Raw genomic sequence first — 18044 nt, forward strand, 5'->3', positions numbered from 1 at the left:
AGGTTTCTGAAACATTAAAATATTACCTTTCTGGCTTTATACAGAAAACACATTTGTTACCATAGAGCTATTCTATACATCCTTATTGGCATTTTCTACATGGACATTTAAAACAGCAGAACAAGGGAACAACTTTTCATAAAGTAGGATTTGCTAGTTAGGGAGACTGAGCACACTGCATTCCTGTTATCATTTTTTATATTTCAAGATTACAGGAGTTGTATACAAATGACAGTAGACCATTGGCTCTTTATTTTTATCTAAATAAAAGATAACATGAATTCTCAATAGAACAAACATCTATACATATAAAAGAGTGTATCTTCCTTCATCGTTTACTTGGAACCAGTATTGTGATGCTGTCATAGAATCAGGAAAGACGTTGTGGTAATTTGGAAGAGGTACATATGCTGCTGTTATCATTTTACCAGCAAACCACCTGCCATGCAATGCTTTGACAGGAGTAATAGCCACAGCAATAGATAGGCACTTCACATAAACATTGCCCTGAGCAGGGCAGTGTTGGTACACACCTTTAATCCCAGCACTTGGGAGGCAGAGGCTGGTGGATTTCTGAGTTTGAGGTGAGTTAGCCTGTATAGCCAAGGCCACACAGAGAAACCCTGTCTCAAAAAAAAAACCAAAAAAACAAAACAAAACAAAACAAAACAAAACAAAACAAAACCAAAACCAAAAACAAAAAACAAAAATCAAAAAAAACAACCACATTGCCCTGAGCTGAATTTTTGTCAACATAAATATGAATGACTTCTCCTTGTTTATTACATTCTCCAATGACATTAACCTCTATGTCCCATCAAACTTCTTCTTCTGTTAGAGGATTAAACATGTTAGAAAGTTGGAAACACTATTGCAAGAGGTTGAAAAGACAGAGATGTAGCAATAGCTGAGGCTTTGCTCTGCTGGGAAAGTCCTGTTGCAAATCTGACAGCACCAAATGCCAAAGAGCCACTCATTTGTAAAACTTGTGCTGCAGGTGGATTCTGCAAACCGTTAACCTCAGCAAGTCTTGCCAGTAACTGAAGATGTTCAGTTGTCCCCAAGTCAACTCCAGTCCTTTGTAGTTCATCAGTGTCCCAAAAAGGAACTAGCACTAGAAGCATCAGTTCATTGAGTAACATGAACAACTTTCATAGGTCTCTCAGCTAACATGAACCATTAAGCTGTTCCAAAGCCTTTTGGGCAGATTCTTAGTTAGAAAATGCAACAAGTCCATACCCGTTAGATCGACTGGTTTCATTTTTCATCAGGAACTGAATACTTTCAATCCTTCCAAAAGGTCCAAAGATCCCCCCAAAGCATCTCTTCAGTTATGTTAAAGTGTAATGAGCCCAAGTAGAGCCTCATAGGTCCTTTTTGTAAATTGTTTACCATTGCAGAAACTGTCTTTTTCTGTCTGTGATGCCTGGAGTATAATTGGCACTCTTAAAACTCATTGGCCATTTAATCCAATTGCTAGAGGTACTGAACTGACATCAACAAATTTCACATAGGCAATTCCTTAGGAATGTCTTGAATTTCTATCAGAAATCATACTCACATCGCGAAACTTTTCTACTGTAGAGAACAAATCTTCCAAATCTCTTGTGGACTTCTTGCTGCCAATTTTACACAGAAAACTCCTTTTGCATCCCTTTCCTCAATAGTGAGATTATCAATAGGTTCCCTCATAGGGCTCTTGTCCTTCCTGAATGGACTTTTTCCTTTTCGAACATCTCTTTAACACAATCTTACCTTGAATGGCACTGTTAAACATTTTTTTTTTTACATTTTTTAAATAAGGTATTTATTTCATTTACATTTTCAATGCTATCCCAAAAGTCCCCCACATGCTCCCCCACCCACTCCCCCACCCACCCACTCCCACTTCTTGTCTCTGGCATGCACCTGTACTGAGGCATATAAAGTTTTCATGACCAATGGGCCTCTCTTTCCACTAATGGATGACTAGGCCATCTTCTGATACATATGCAGCTAGAGACATGAGCTCCAGGAGGTACTTGTTAGTTCATATTGTTGTTCCACCTATAGGGTTGCAGATCCCCCCCCCCCAGCTTCTTGGGTACTTTCCTTAGCTCCTCCATTGGGGGCTCTGTGATCCATCCAATAGCTGACTGTGAGCATCCACTTCTGTGTTTGCTAGTCTAGTTTGCTGTGTTTCCCAGCAGAGTCTCACAAGAGACAGCTATATCTGTGTCCGGCACTGTTAAATTTTGATATGGAGTAGGAACTTCTGTAGAGACCTCAGAAATCTTCTATCTGGACTTCATGAGCAGCTTTGAGACCTTTATCCTAGCCAAATGGAATCCAAACTTCTCCTGCCTGCCTAAGTATCAAGATGTAGAACTTTTAGCTCCTCTTTTATTCTCCATCTGCCTTGATGTTGCCATGTTCCCACAGAGATAAGGGACTGAACTTCTGGACCTGTAAGCCAAACCCAATTTAAGGTTGTCCCTTAGAAGGTATTCGTGATCATGGTGTCTTCACAGCACTGAAATCTTAACTAAGTCTAGGTAATAAACATAAATGATTAATAATGCAAATTTCCCACATGACCATGTAACAGAAGAGTATAGAATATTCCTCCCTAGGGTCCATGATCTCTCCAGTCATAGACTTTTGACTTAAATAGAATTTAAAACATGACTTCCCTCATGTGGTAAATGCTTCAAATCCAGTAAGAAGACAATTAGTTTCCCCTAACAATGGCACTACTAGGCATATCTTTCTTAGCATGTATATAGCTAGGCATGGTATATTTTCTCCTCTAGGAAGACTGCAATATACTTTCTGACCTTTGCATAGGTAGTGAAAGGACAAATGTTTCCTGATTGGTTTGAGATTAAATGTCTATGTTGTGGTGTCACAGTGTGTTGTGTCTTCAGCAATAGGTTGTTACCATGTAGTTATGCTGAGTAAGGAAGTAGAGAGGCAATAGATTGTGCTGTGTTGGAGACCTCTATGGGCCCTGACTTGCACTTGATTTTCATTTAATAACTCATATTTTGTGATGTCAACTATAACCTTACTAACTAGTACATTTTCATAAGGCCTTTTCTTATACCTTTTGTTTGGGTTAATCAGTCTTTCATTCTCTCCTGCCTCTTATCTTTCATTTCCTGTCTCTTGAATCTTCCATATTCAGAAACAACCCCTCAGTTTTCATATAACACACTTATCATTCTTCTGGTATATTGGTGATTTTTGAAACACTAAATACTGATTTCCCCCAAATAATTCTGTGTTTGTCTTAAAATAGTGTTTATAGTTAGTTATATGATAATATGTACTTTATATCTTTATAGATATTTCAAACTTTTTTTTTCTTTTGAGATAGGTATTTATCTCAGCCAGATTACCCTGGAACAACTAATTCTCATGTCTCCATCTCTCTACTGCTGGCACAACAGGAATGTGTGCCTGTCCTGTTCTTTTGTTCTTGAACAATACCAAGCAAACTCATTTTAAATGTGTTATCTTGTAATCCAAGTGTCTGAATCCTTATGGATTGAATGTACTGTTGCTGCTGGCTTTTGCTCATGGTAATATTTATTTGTGACTTTCAATTTGTTTCATTTCACTGGTACAGAAACTATCTGAGGCATAGTTACCCACAGTGGTACCTTTCTGAGAAATCGTTCTTCATTAAGTGCCATGGAACCTGAGAGCTCTGGCTCACTTCTAGTCTAAATGTGGCCCTGGCAGAGTGGACAGCTAGGTTCCAAATCAAAGGAAAAATTACTTTCTCTTTGCTCCAAAATACTATCAAGAAATTTGTCACAGGGTTCATCCAGAAATAGATTATACATTATCAGATAGATTAATATGTTCATATAATATCAACTATTAACTTTGGTTTTCCTATATAAAAGGAGAAAACTATACAAAGTTTCTATGTAAAGCATCATTTCAAAGAGGCTATTCCTTTTCCTCCTGCTTCTACTTTACACTGGCTAGAGTTGCCAGTGCTTGCCACAATGACTGGACAGAATTAACTAAATTGTTTATACTCTATAGCACTGTACAGAGGCAGATATGGGAAACAGATAACATTTGGAGAGACATACCAGAAGCTGAGAGCACACCTTCATCCTGATTAATAGATCTTCATGGACCTGACTATGCTACAGAACCGTTCCCCATTGGTGGTTCAGGTAACTACAGCCAGACTTGCGACTTTAGTAAGGAAGCCCAGTTGTCTGAAGATTTCTTTGGCTTCAGCAAGCATTTTCTCCAATGGGAAGAAGCCATAACCTCTATACTTGTTACAGTGATAACTGTGAGCCTAATTGTGATTCTTGGGTGGAGATGAATGTGAGCATCATTAAGTGATGTAAAGTCAAGAGGTCATGATTCAGACTATGTGCTTCTTATGTGTCTGTGAATAGTTAGTGACTGCAGGATCCCTTTCTTCTTTTTTTGATGCTCATCACAATGCTGTATTGACAGCACTCATCATGTCTCATGACTGAATATTGTGTATACTCATTCCTACTGTATTTTACCTGTTTTGCTTATAATTCATGGTTCATTTGCCCATTTCTCTTCCTATTCTTTCCAGTGGTAAATCTGAAGAGTCTGTTTCTCCCAACTAATATCTCAGGCTCAATAAAGTTATTGACTGTTGAAGATGTACCCTTTGCCATCTGAGTTCTATAGATTTCCCTTCAACTTAATCTTATTTGATACATAATCATGCTAGTTTGGTTAAAATTCACTTGCCCTAGTCAGCCTTGAATTCCTGAACTTTTTGCCTCTGCCTCCGAAATTCTGATGCTAAAATTGCGCATCCTTGCATCTATCCACATTAATTATTTTAGATTTGAATGAATATTTTCCATAGATTCACTATTCATCTTGCCCTGCCTATTAGGAAAAAAACTTGCTGATACATTCTGATAATCATTTGGGAGTCTCACTTCTTGAAGCCTAGTAAATAAACGAATTGGCTTCCTTTACTTTCTCAAATATATTGAAGAAACTTCTAATTATTAGTTATTATTTGATCAGATACCTGATCCAAAGCCCAGTCTGAGCTGGTTTGTAATCCTGCTCTTTCAGACTCCCCAAATCTTATCACCCCTCTTTACTCTCAAAGGATGAGTTTATAGGTATGTATCATCTTTGTTTTATTTTATATTCTATTCAACTTTTAAAATTATTTTCACAGCAATTTAGATTTGGCACCTAATAAACAATACAGCAGAGACTGCAGTGTGTTGAATACATGGAAGTATTTCAATTCCCAATTTTCAATGAATAACTTTTAGCTCTGACATGAAGATATCACAAGGAAAAAAGACAAAATATATTCATAAACCATCATTTGTACCTTTATTACAACCTTTTTCTCTATAAAAAGCATGCATATGAGACCTTGTACTGGATGCCACAAACATTTATTTACTCCTTTTAATCTATTGTCATTGCACAACATATCATATGAAAGCATTTTCAGTATAAAACTATAGTTTATTATTTCAGCAATGATGAAAAATAATTCTACTTGTGGGATCATGATACTGGTATCAAAAGCATAATGTGTTGAGCTGTTATTGGAGATATTATACTTATTGTTACTATATTTATGTATTTTGTGTAGATTAATGTGCATGCATATGCATAGTTCCCACAGCACAAGAACAATTAGTGGACAGCTGAAAGGAATTAAGTCTCTTTTAATTATGAGGCATCTGAGGGCTAAATTCAGCCGGTCAGGTTTGGTGTCAATTTATAAGCTTAAGTTTTAATAACTGACTATTATATATTTTGGTTTATACTGATTTTTAAGCAATGAAATCAGTGACGAGTACAGGAGACTGTCTGTATTTCAGTGTGACAAGTTTACATGTTGATGACTGTGATAAAAGACATCTCTGTATCTGTGAAAAGATATCAATGTGCAGTGAGAAGGAACGGTAAAAAGGATATATTATCTTTTTTTCTTTGTTATTATTATTTTATTTGTTTACATTTAAATGTTGTTCCCCTTCAAATGAGCCCTCCACCCAACCCCCTCTCTTGGGTATCAAGCACATTCCCTCCAACTCCTGGCAGAGAAAGCAGTCCTCTGCTACTTATGTAGTTTGGACCACAGACCAGACCATGTATGATCTTTGGTTGGTGTCTTCATCTCTGGGAGCTCTGAGGGGTCTGGTTAACTGTTACTTTTGTTCTTCCTATGGGGTTTCAATCACCTTCAGCTCCTTTAGTCCTTCTACCTCCAAACCCAGACATTACTGCAGATGCCAATAAGATTTTGCTGACAGGACCCTTATATAGCTGTCTCCTGGTAGGCTCTGCCAGTGCCTGGCAAATATAGAAGTGGATGCTCACAGTCATGTATTGGATGGAACACAGGGTCCCCAATGGAAGGAGTAGAGAAAGTACCCAAGGCGTTGAAGGGGTCTGCAACCCTATAGGAGGAACAGCAATATGAACAAACTACTACTCACCCCCCCCCCCTCCAGAGCTCCCTGGGACTAAATCACCAATCAAAGAACACACATGGTGGGACTCATTGCTCTCGCTGCATATGTAGCAAAGGAAAAGCTCATTGGTCATCAAAGGGAGAAGACACTCTTTTTCCTGTAAAGGCTCTACCCCAATATAGGGTATTGCCAGGCCCAAGAATCAGAAGTGGGTGGGATGGGGAGCAGAAGAATGGGGCGGTGATAGGGGATTTTTTAAGAAGAAACTAAAATAGGGGATAACATTTGAAATGTAATAAAGAAAATATCTAATAAAAATAAAAACCAAACATTTTTCACAACATCCTACTTCAATGATAAAACTCATGAAATTCATTATTGATCTATTAGTATGTTCTATTATATGATCCACATTCATATCTGTCAGTTTTCTTGATGATATCACTGTGTCTTCAGGGTCAGTAATTTGCTGTGCAATCACTTGACATGTCCTTGTGAGCTTTGGTTTTGAAATGCTTATTGACTTGTGATTTCGTTGTTGCTTTGATCCTGAAAAAAAAATCTAGTCTTAAAGTTAGAATATGTATGCAACAATATTTATGTATAATAAACCATAATAAATTAGAGTTGAATCAAATATGCACACCTCTTCAATCACTATTGTATTCAGTAATTTTATGACCATTTGACACAAGATAGAATCATATCAGAAGAAAGAACCCAGTTCTGAAAGTGCTTTAATAAGATCTTGCTTTAAGTAAGCCTGTAGACATTTTCTTAACTAGTGATTCATTGTTGAGGGCCATTCAGATTGTGTGTGTCACTTCTAGGATAGTGGTCATAGTTACTCTATTAAAGAAGGCTGAACAGGTTACACAGACATCCACACACAAATACTGCCAGAAGAGAGCTGGTCTCTCATGAGTGTTCTCACTCCTAAGCTCAGAGGTAAGATCACCACTTTTGCACCAATGTCTCTCCAGAGAAGGACTTGCCAAAGGGGAAAAAAAAAGAAACAAAGAAACAAATACAAGGAATCAGAAAAACCAAAAGCTGGCTCTTTGAAAGAATCACCAAGATGGATCAACCCCTAGAAAAACTAACTAAAGGGCCAAGAGGCAGTATCTAAATTAATACAATCATTAATGAAAAATGAGAGATATAACAAAAAATGGAGGAAATTCAAAAAAATCATCAGATCCTACTATAAAAGACTATACTCAACAAACTGGAAAGTTAGGCAAAATGAATGGTTTTCCAGACAGATGCCATATACCAAAGTTAAATCAAAAGCAGTGAAACTCTCTAAACAGGCCCATATCAGCTAAGAAAATAGTACTTATTAAAAACTTCCGAACCAAAAAGAGCCCATGGCAAGATGGATTTAGTATAGAATTCTATCAGACCTTCAAAGAAGACCTGATACCAATTTTCCTCAAATTATTCCATAAAATTGAAACGGAGGGAACACTAACTTGTTTTACGAAGCCACAATTACTCTGATGCCTAAATCACAAAAGGACCCAACAAAAAAAAGAGAACTTCAGACCATTCTTGCTTTTAAATATTGATGCCAAATTACTCAATAAAATTCTAGCAAACTGAATACAAGAACAAATCAAAAATACACTTAATCCCTGGTATGCAAGGTTGGTTTAATATATAAAAATCAAGTAATGTAATCTATCATTTAACCAAACTCAAAGAAAAAAACACATGATCATCCCTTTAGATAAACAAAAATAATTTGAAAAAATAAAACACCCCTTCATGTTAAAAGTATGGAGAGATCAGGAATTCAAGGCCCATCCATAAACATAAAAACAATTTACTGCAAACGAACAGTCAATATCAAATTAAATGGAGATATACTGGAAGCAATTCCACTGAAATTGGGACAAGACAGGGATGCCCACTCTCCACATATCTATTTAATATTGTACTAGAAATGTTAGCTCAAAAAATAAGACAACAAAAAATATCAAGCACATATAAATTGGTAACGAAGAAAGAAAGGTATCACTATTTGCAGATGATGTGATAGGACACATGAGTGACCCTACAAATTCTAGCAGAGAACTTCTCCAACTGATGAATAACTCCAGCAAAATGCCAGGATATAAAATTAACTCAAATAAATCAGTAGCCTTCCTTTGTACAAAAGATAAACAGGCTGCGAAAGAAATTACGGAACAAATCCCGTTATAATAGTCACAAATAGTATAAAATATGTTGGTATAACTCTAACCAAACAAGTAAAAGACCTGTATTACAATAATGTAAAGTCTCTCAATAATGAAACTGAAGAAGATCTCAGAAAATGGATAGATCTCCCATGCTCATGGGTTGGCATAATTAACATTGTAACAATGGCTGTCCTACCAAAGGCAAACTATAGATTCAATGCAATCCCCATCAAAACCCCAACAAAAATTTCAAAGACATGGAAAGAGCAATTCTCAAATTCATCTGGAAAGTCAAAAACAAAAACAAAAACAAAAAAACAAAATAGTGAAAACAGTTCTTAACTATGAAGGAACAGCTGGGGTAAATTAACATTCCTGATCTCAAGCTTTACTACAGAGCAAGAGTGGTTAAAAACTGCATGGTGTTGGTCCAGAGACAGACATATTAATCAATGGAATGGAACTGAAGACCCAGAATAAAACCAGAAACTCAAGGTGATTTGACCTTTGAAAAAGAAGCCAAAATATACAATGGAAAATAGAAAGCATCTTAAATATATGGTGCTGGTCTAACTTTTTGTCTGTATGTAGAATAATGAAAGTAGACACATATTTGTCAACTTGTACAAAGCTCAAGTTCAAGTGAATCAAGGACCTCAACATAAAACCAGACACGGAATGTAATAGAAGAAAATTAGGAAAGAGCCTTGAACTCATGGGCAAAAGAGAAACTTTTCTAAACAGAACAGCAATGGTTTATGTTCCAAGATCAACCATTGATAAATGGGACCTTATGAAACTGGAATGGTTCTGTAGGCAAAGGACCTAGTCAAGAAGACAAATGATCAACCTTCACATTGGGAAAAAAACTCTTCATTAACCCCACATCTGAGAGAGGACTAATATCCAAAATATATGATTAACTCAAGAAGTTAATCACCAAAAAACCAAACAGCTCAATCAAAATGTGGGGCATAGAACTCAACTGACATTTCACAACTTAGGATTCTCAAATGGTTGAGATGTAACTAAAGAAATATTAAATGCCCTTAGTGAGCAAAGAAATGCAAATAAGAACAACTCTGAGATTCCACTTTACATCAATCAGAATGGCTAAGATCACAACCTCAAGTGACAACACATGTTGGAGAGGATGTGGAGAAAGAGGAAAACAACTATATTGCTGGTGGGATTGCAATCTGGTACTGTAAAGATCAATCTGGAGGTTCCTCTGAAGACTGGAAATAGATGTACCTGAAGACTCAGCTATACCACTCTTGGGAATATACCCAAAAGATGTCCTACCATGCCACAAGGGCACATGTTCCACTATGTTCATAGCAGCCTTATTTGTCATAGCCAGAAGCTTGAAACAACCTAGATGTCCCATGACAGAAATATGGATACAGAAAATGTGTTTCATTTACACAGTGTTATACTACTTAGTTATCAAGAATGAGGACATCCTGAGTTTTGCAGGCAAATGGATGGAACTAGAAAATATCCTGAGTGAAGTAACTCAGACTCAAAACGACATGCAAATTATTGACTCACTAATAAGTGGATATTACATTCCCTGCCCCTTCCCCCCCCCCAAATTACACAAGATACCATCTACAGAACTCAAAAAGCTCAACAAGCTGACGTACCCAAGTGAGGATCCCTCAGTCCAACTTGGGAGAGAAAAGAAAGAAATCACAAATGGGTGGTAGTGAGGTACATGGGAGGAAAATTGGACAGGATGTGGGAGAATGTGTGTGTGGGGGGAACCTTTTCTGGTATTGATTGAGAAAAAGTACTGAAACCCTGAATACCAGGAGAAAGAATGTTAACAGGCAACCCCAGGAAAAAGGGGGTTGTTGGGTGCCTAAAGAATGTACCAGAGACCTGGGAGGTGAGATACTCCCAGGACTCAAAGGGAGGGACCTTAGATGAAATGCCAGACAGTAGGAAGAGGGAAATTATAAAGCCCACCACCCACAGGATAATATCAACTGAGAGATGAGTTTGCCATCCCATAGTCCCATCTCTGACCCATAATGGTTCCTGTCTGAAAAATTACAGGGGAAAAAATGTAGAGGAACCTGAGGAAAAGAAGGTCCAGCAATAGTCCCAAAGTGACGTCTAGCTCAAGGTGACTTCCCAAGACCTGACACTATTACTTAGCCTATAGAGAGCTCACAAAAAGTGATCTATCATGAGTTCCTTCCAAAAGACCCAACAAGCAGTTGAAATAGTCAGGTGTAGATATTTGCATGCAACCAATGGAGAGAAGCAGCTGACCCCTGTTGTTGAATTAGGGAAGGATGAAAGAAGCTGAGGAGAAGGGTGATCCTGTAGGAGGACCAACAGTTACAATTAATCTGGATCCTTGACACCTCTCAAATACTGGACCACCAAACATACAACATACAACACCTGATAAGAGGCTCCATGCAAACATACAGTAGAGGACTTCCTGGTATGTGTTCATTCAGAGATGATGCACCTAATCCAAAGGGAGTTTAAAGGTCATGCTGGATGTTGGTAGGGTCATTCTCGTGGAGATGGGGTTGTGTGGGGAGTAGGTGTGTGATGTGGAGCAGTTGGAAGGTGGATGGGAGGGGTGGGGAATGAAATATGGAGTGTAAAAAAACTAAAAAATAAAATAAAATTTAAAAACATGCATTTAAAAAAAACATTAAAATTAAATTTCAACCCCAGTACTGTAGAATAGATATCACCATGAGAACAGTGCTTGGCTGTTGAGCTTGAATAATTGGGTTTAGTTGCCATCCTGGAACCCAGTTAAAAACTCTGGACATGGTGGTACATTCATGTACTCCTAGTAATCAGAAGACAAAGACATGTATGATCCTTACTAATGGTGATCAGTCAGCTTACTCTACTTGGAATCTTTGTTACACAAAAAAAGTTGTATTGTGTTATCTGAGAATGCATGATTAAACTTGTTCTCTGAACTTCTATCCATGCCTTTATATCCCTACATGTAAATGTACCTAAACAAACACATCCATACACCCCCACACACTTATTCTCCTTTCAATCATCGCTAGAATTCATGAATATTTTTCAGAGTTCATTCATTCTTGCTGCACTGGCTTTAATCTTTGTGGCTATGTTCAAAATTGACAGGAATAGAGACACAAACCTGTTAGCTTCTGTCAATATACCTTATCAACCATGACTAAATTTGTTTTTATATTCTTTTGGAACTTACCTCATTGACATCTCCAGTAAGTATGACTTGGGAACAGTGCTCATTTAATTAGTTCAACTTCAATTTGATAATTGCCAGACTCAGCAATTCTCACTGTTTCTCACTTCTCTGGCAAGGCATGAAACCAACAAATTGCCCACTCTTGCTTCATGAGCAACCCTCATGGAACAAAAATATCATTATTATTGAAGTTCATGTTTTAGCCTGGCATATTATTACCAGCTTGCCAACATTCTCCAATGAGATTGAGGTTGAGATTGGATGATTTTCTTTTTGATCTCAGTCAGAATAACAAAGTAAGATAGATTGGATGATTGTCTTTCTCACTCAAGCAGAACTGCTTATCAGGATGTCTAGAAGAGCTGGCTGGGCCAAGCACACACCTGCACTGTGGTTATATGGATGCCCAATATCAGGTCACATGCCTTCACATCTTGTATATATTCTTTGGTCATATTGTTTGTTTCATCCTTTTGAAAATTCTATATCACAAAGACATGTTCTCACTTTACAGAATGTCTTTACATCTATATTTGCACAACAATAACCATTCATAGAGCCTTGACATTGGCCCCCTAAGACTTCTCTGTGAAATGTTGAGAGGTGGTGTGAGTCATATTGGCAAGCTGTGAGTTCTGCATCATTGTACCTTCACCATTGCAGTGGGTGATGCAAGGGCCTATTTGGGAACTTTGTGTACCAAGGTTATCATTTGGTAATACAGAATGTTCAGCAGTGTTACTAAGCGGGAAGCTCAGATTTAATAGCAGAGTAGTACTCCTTTGTGGAAATATACCACATTTTCTGTTTCTGTTCTTCCATTGATGGATATCTGGATTGTTTCTAGCTTCTGACCATTATAAATAAGGCTTCTATGAACATAGTGCAGCATGTATCCTTGTTCTATGTTGGAGCATCCTTTGTACTATATGCTCAGGAGTAGTAGTATATCTGGGTCTACAGGCAGAATTATTTTAAATTATGTGAGGAGACACAAGATTGTTTTCCAAAGTGGTTTTACAAGTTTGAAATCATACCATCAATGGGTTGCAATAATCCTGAACAAAATTCTCTGAAAGCGAATCCAAGAACAGATCATAACCATCATTCCCCACAACCAGATTACATTTTTTAATGCATTTATTACTTAGGTGCTATGCAATGGCTTCAGTATTCATTTATAACATTGAACTGTGCTGACCTGTTCTTTCCAACCTAATGACAGTGAAATCTGTCACATTCCATTTCTAATCATTATTATTGAACATACTTGTGGAGAGCCGTGAGCAATCGCCATTACAAGATGGTGCTGGCTTCTGCTGAGCCTAACTAGTAAACAAGCCTTGTGCGCAGGTACGAGAGTGAATTCACACCAAGTCATTGCGCATCTCAGGGCGTAGTAATGATGTGATGGGCGAGCAACAAATCAGGTGCTGACATGCCACGCTGAGGGCTATATAAGCAGCACTATTTTCCGGGTTCTGGGTCTTCCCTCCTGAAGAAGTAATAAAGCTTTTGCTGCAGAAGAATCCAGTTATCCGAGTGTGGAGTGTGTTCTTGCTGGCGAGAACAATAGCTCGGGACACATACTGTAGTTTGTAAACCCTTCTTCAGATTCACAATAGTTTCAATATCCTTGTAAGTCAGGCAAGCCTAGCTCTACTTAATGCAAATTTGTAACTTAAGAAATTGAGTCTTTGTTATAAATGTCCCTCTATTATTGTGTCAAGGCACCATGATCAAAGTACCTTAAACAGTAAGAGATTTCATGTGGGACTTTTGGTTTCACAGGGTTAGAATCTATGATTGTTATGGGAGAAATCGTGTCTGTAGGCATGAGGAAATGGCAGTAGCAGAAAGATCAAATCTTCAAGTGCAAACACAAAGCAGAGAGGACTAATGGCATAGTCTTTTGAAGTTGTCAGGTCTATCTCCAATCACAGGTACCCCTACTTCTTTTCATACAGTTCCACAGACTGGAGACAAAATTGTTGAGATACATAAGCTTAATAGGGCCATTCTCTTTAAAAAGTACTGTAGGCATATTAGGTTGTGACAGAATATTTAGCATGGCAATGTTCGGCGGACTGGATCCTGACAGAATCTGCCAGAGCCTGACAAACGCAGAGGCAGATGCTCACAACCAACCATTGGACTGCACAAAGGGTCCCCAGGGGAGGAGTTAAACAGTGGACTGAAGGAGCTGAAGGGTTTTGCAATGGCCAAGGAAGAACAGAAATATCAACCAATCACACTTCATAGAGCTACCAGGGACTAAAGGACTAATCAAGGAGTATACACGTAGGGACTCATGACTATAGCCACATATGTAGCAGATGGCATTCTTTTTGTGCATCAATGGGAGGAAAGGCCCTTGGTGTTGTGAAGTCTCAGTCTCCCAATGTAAGGGAATTCCAGGTCAGGTAGGAAGGAGAGGATGGGTAGGTGGGGCAACATCCTCATAGAAGCAGGGGGAGGGAAATGGGATAGTTGGGTTGTAGGGGGAACCTTGAAAGGGGATAACATTTGAAATTTAAATAAAGAAATTATCTAATAAGCAGCAGCAGCAACATCAACAACAATAACAACAAAATAATGGTAATGACAGGTCATACTTATAGCAATAATCAAAGATCAAAATCCCAACCTATATTTTCATTTAACATGCTTCTATCTTTTACTGATTTTCTGAGATGATACTTTCTCAGCCTGCTCAGAAGTTCTTTCAAATGCACAGTATTCTAAAGGGAGGCTTATTACAACTCCAGAAATATACATCACAAACCTGAAATTCTTGAAACTGATCAGATGTACTAGGCTCTTCCTTTCCCAAGATTATATAATTAGTAAGTCCTGCTGAGACCTTTCAGCATACTGAACTTACTAGAAGTTTCTCAGAACAAATTACCTGGTTAGAATAGGCTCAGATCCCCTAATCTGCCCAGAAGAGGCACTATCCAAACTGCTAGGCTGTTTCCCATACTGGAGTGATTTTCAGTAATGTAGCTCCTTCTGAGTCATTATTGTTCTTGTGAGTAGCTCAAATGAAACATATCAAAGTTTTTAATGCATTTGCAATTCCAATTCTAATAGTATGAAAACTAGCTTATATCAGATTGTCCTGTTACAAATATTGACACTTAACTATTTTCTCCAAAACTGTGTGTATTTAATATTCCTGATTTGGGGAGATAGGTTTTGACCACTCCCTTCTTGGGTGACATACATATCTCTATGTTGCTGAAGAATTCTTCACTGCTGGCTCCTAGATGAATGGCCAAGGTAGAATGTGTTTCCTTTGCCAGGCACTAGCACCTAGTCTGTAACATGCAACACATTCACCATGTGTCATCAGTACCAGATTAGAGAAAGAATACCTGCAAAGTTACTGTATTTTTTGATCGTGGGCACTTTTAACCTTATTCTCGAAGAAGTATCTGTTTCAATGGCCTGGAATGTATCAAGCATGCTTCAGTGGCTGACCAGTGAGTCACAGGATACACATGATTAGGTTCCAGTGCTGAGATTACAATTATGCACTGACCCACTGAGAGTGATGACACTAGTTTTGTGGATTTATATTATGCTAGCAAGGAAAGGACTTTACCATTTTCATCCCAGGATTCATATATATGTGTGTGTGTATGTGTGTATGTGTTTTTGTGTGTGTGTTTGTGTGTGAGTGTTGGTGTGTTGTTTGTGTGTATATGAGTGTGTGTTTGTGTACATGTTTATATTATTTCAATATCTGTATATGTATACACACTCACACACAATATTGTACCTCATAAAACTGAAAAGCTTCTATAAGTCAAAAGACACAGACAACAGGACAAAGTCAAAAGGACAATTTGAGAACCTACATTTTGGGAAAAAAAACCTTCAAGAACTCCACACCAAATACAGAGCTAATATTCAAAAATATGTAAAAACTCAAGAAGTTAACCTTCATTAAACAAATAACTCATGAAAAAATGAGATACAGAGATAAACAGAATTTACAACAGAAGAATCATGAATGGCTAAGGAGCACTTAAAGAAATATTTAATGTCCTTAGTCATCAAGTAAATGCCAATCCAAGGGAACCTGTGGTTCCATCTTACTCTAATATCACACACTAATGTGAAAGCACATGCTTGCAAGAATGTGAACTAATTCTGGTGGGATTTCAAACTGTTTCAACTACTCTGGGAATCAATCTGGGGGTTCCTCAGAAAATTTGAAACAGTTCTACCTGAGGACTCAGCTATAGCACTCTTGGGCATACACCCAAAAGATGCCACAGCATACCACAAAGACACATGTTTCACTTTGTTCATAGTAACCTTATTTGTAATAGCCAGAAGATGAAACACACTTGATGTTTGTCAACTGAAGAATGGATACAGAAAGTAGGGTTCATTTACACAATCAAACAATACTAAGCAAGTAAAAAAGAGAACATCATGAAATTTTCAAGCAAATTGATGGAACTAGAAAAACTGCTGAGTGTGGTAATCCTGAACCAAATGGACATGAATTGCATGTACTCACTGATAAGTGTATAAGTAGCCAGAAATGCCAAAAATCCTGTACCAACTTTTCTTTATACTAGAACATCCACCTTCCATCTATCTCTAGTTCTAACTGTGATGTTACAAATTCAGTGAGGCATTTATTTTTAAGGTGTTGTTAGCACTTATTATTAATAAAGAATAAGGGTGTCAGATACCACAGTCAGGCTACAGCTTTAGAGAGAGACTCTCGCCCAAATTATAGGGGAACCACATGGAGACTGAGTTGCATGTTTGCTACATATATATTCTGGGCCCCATTTCAGCCCTTATATATTCCTTGGTTGCTGGCTTAGTCTCTGAGAGCTCCCAGGAGTTCAAGTTACTTGACTCTCTTGGTCCTTCTGTGGTGTTCATATTCCCTTCAGGGCCTTCAAACCTCTTCCTAACTCCTCCATTAGAGTCACCAAACACAATTCAAAATCTAGCTATGTATATTTGCATATACTTTAGTCAGGTATTGGCTACAGTCTCTCAGAGTACAGAGTTATACTAGGCTCTTGTCTGCAGATTAACAGACTATCATTACAAATGTCAGGATTGTTTGCTTTCCCATTGGATGGGTTTCTAGTCAGTCATTACAGTAAGGTAATAATAATAATACTAATAATAACCAACCATGTGAAAATAATGATATTATAAGTTCTTGAAAGTGGATGTGGTTTAGAAGCACAAAGAATAGAAAAAGCAGAAACAGAAGATGCTCAGAAAAAATTACTTTGCATCAAATATAAAATACTTTTTACCTAATGAAAAAGAAAGATGAATAGCATAAGGATGTTGAGAATAAAAAATGATGTGGGCATAAACCTTCCAAAATGCATGAAAAGGGTTCAAGGTTCTTTGTAGTTAGAGTAATATGAATATTCAGGAGCACATCTATACACAACCGGGAGATTTGATCTGTCAAATAACAGATATCCACTTGTGTCTGACTCCAGGGTCAAAGTTCACAGAATCTTTCAACTTACACAGATCCAGTGGTGATTATTTAATGGAATCATTTCATACAAAAAGTGTAATTGTTTCTATCTACCTTAGAATGTCTCTATAACAAACCCATACAATTTAAGGAATTGTCCTGTTGTATCTTCCTTGTGTTGCAAGCCCAGTGCACAGAATATGTCTATCTGCCTTTAATGTGCCAGCAGTTCATAATGGCATGTACAATATATTTTTATTATAAAAAGATAATTGCAATATAGATATATTAATTAATAGTGCATCACAAACTTTGAAAATTTCTTTGTAGACTAAGCGTACATCTTGCATTGCTGAAACTTCTCCCATCCAGGTCATATAGCCATAAAATGGGAAAATCATACCAGGTAAAGCAAAAATATAGAAAAAAAGAAATGAATGAAAAATTCCAACAAAATATTGAAGAACAATTTGAGTTCATGGTAGTATTCTTGTAGAAAATGGGTGAGTTTTGCAGTAGAGTACAACTTATGTTGTCAGTATATTCTTTGTAGAAATTAAATCACACTGGTTGGTAAAGATGCCTTTAATATACATGGATTTTCAGCCTCTTATCAGTCTAAAGTGCCAATATGGAAGAAGTTGTAGGAGAATGAAATTCACCTGCTTTCAGTAACAGGTGAAAGTTTAAAAGTGGTGCAGGGGTGTCAT

General features: G+C 37.5%; 1 pseudogene; it reads right to left on the bottom strand.

The window, feature by feature from the left end:
- Nucleotides 1-328: 328 nt before the first annotated feature.
- LOC110287818 (RNA-binding protein 39-like) lies at nucleotides 329-4546 on the bottom strand (annotated as a pseudogene).
- Between the last annotated feature and the right edge of the window lie 13498 nt (nucleotides 4547-18044).

Source organism: Mus caroli, unplaced genomic scaffold (genome assembly GCF_978045245.1).
Source record: "Mus caroli unplaced genomic scaffold, Mus_caroli_1 scaffold_7, whole genome shotgun sequence".
NCBI classification, from domain to species: domain Eukaryota; kingdom Metazoa; phylum Chordata; class Mammalia; order Rodentia; family Muridae; genus Mus; species Mus caroli.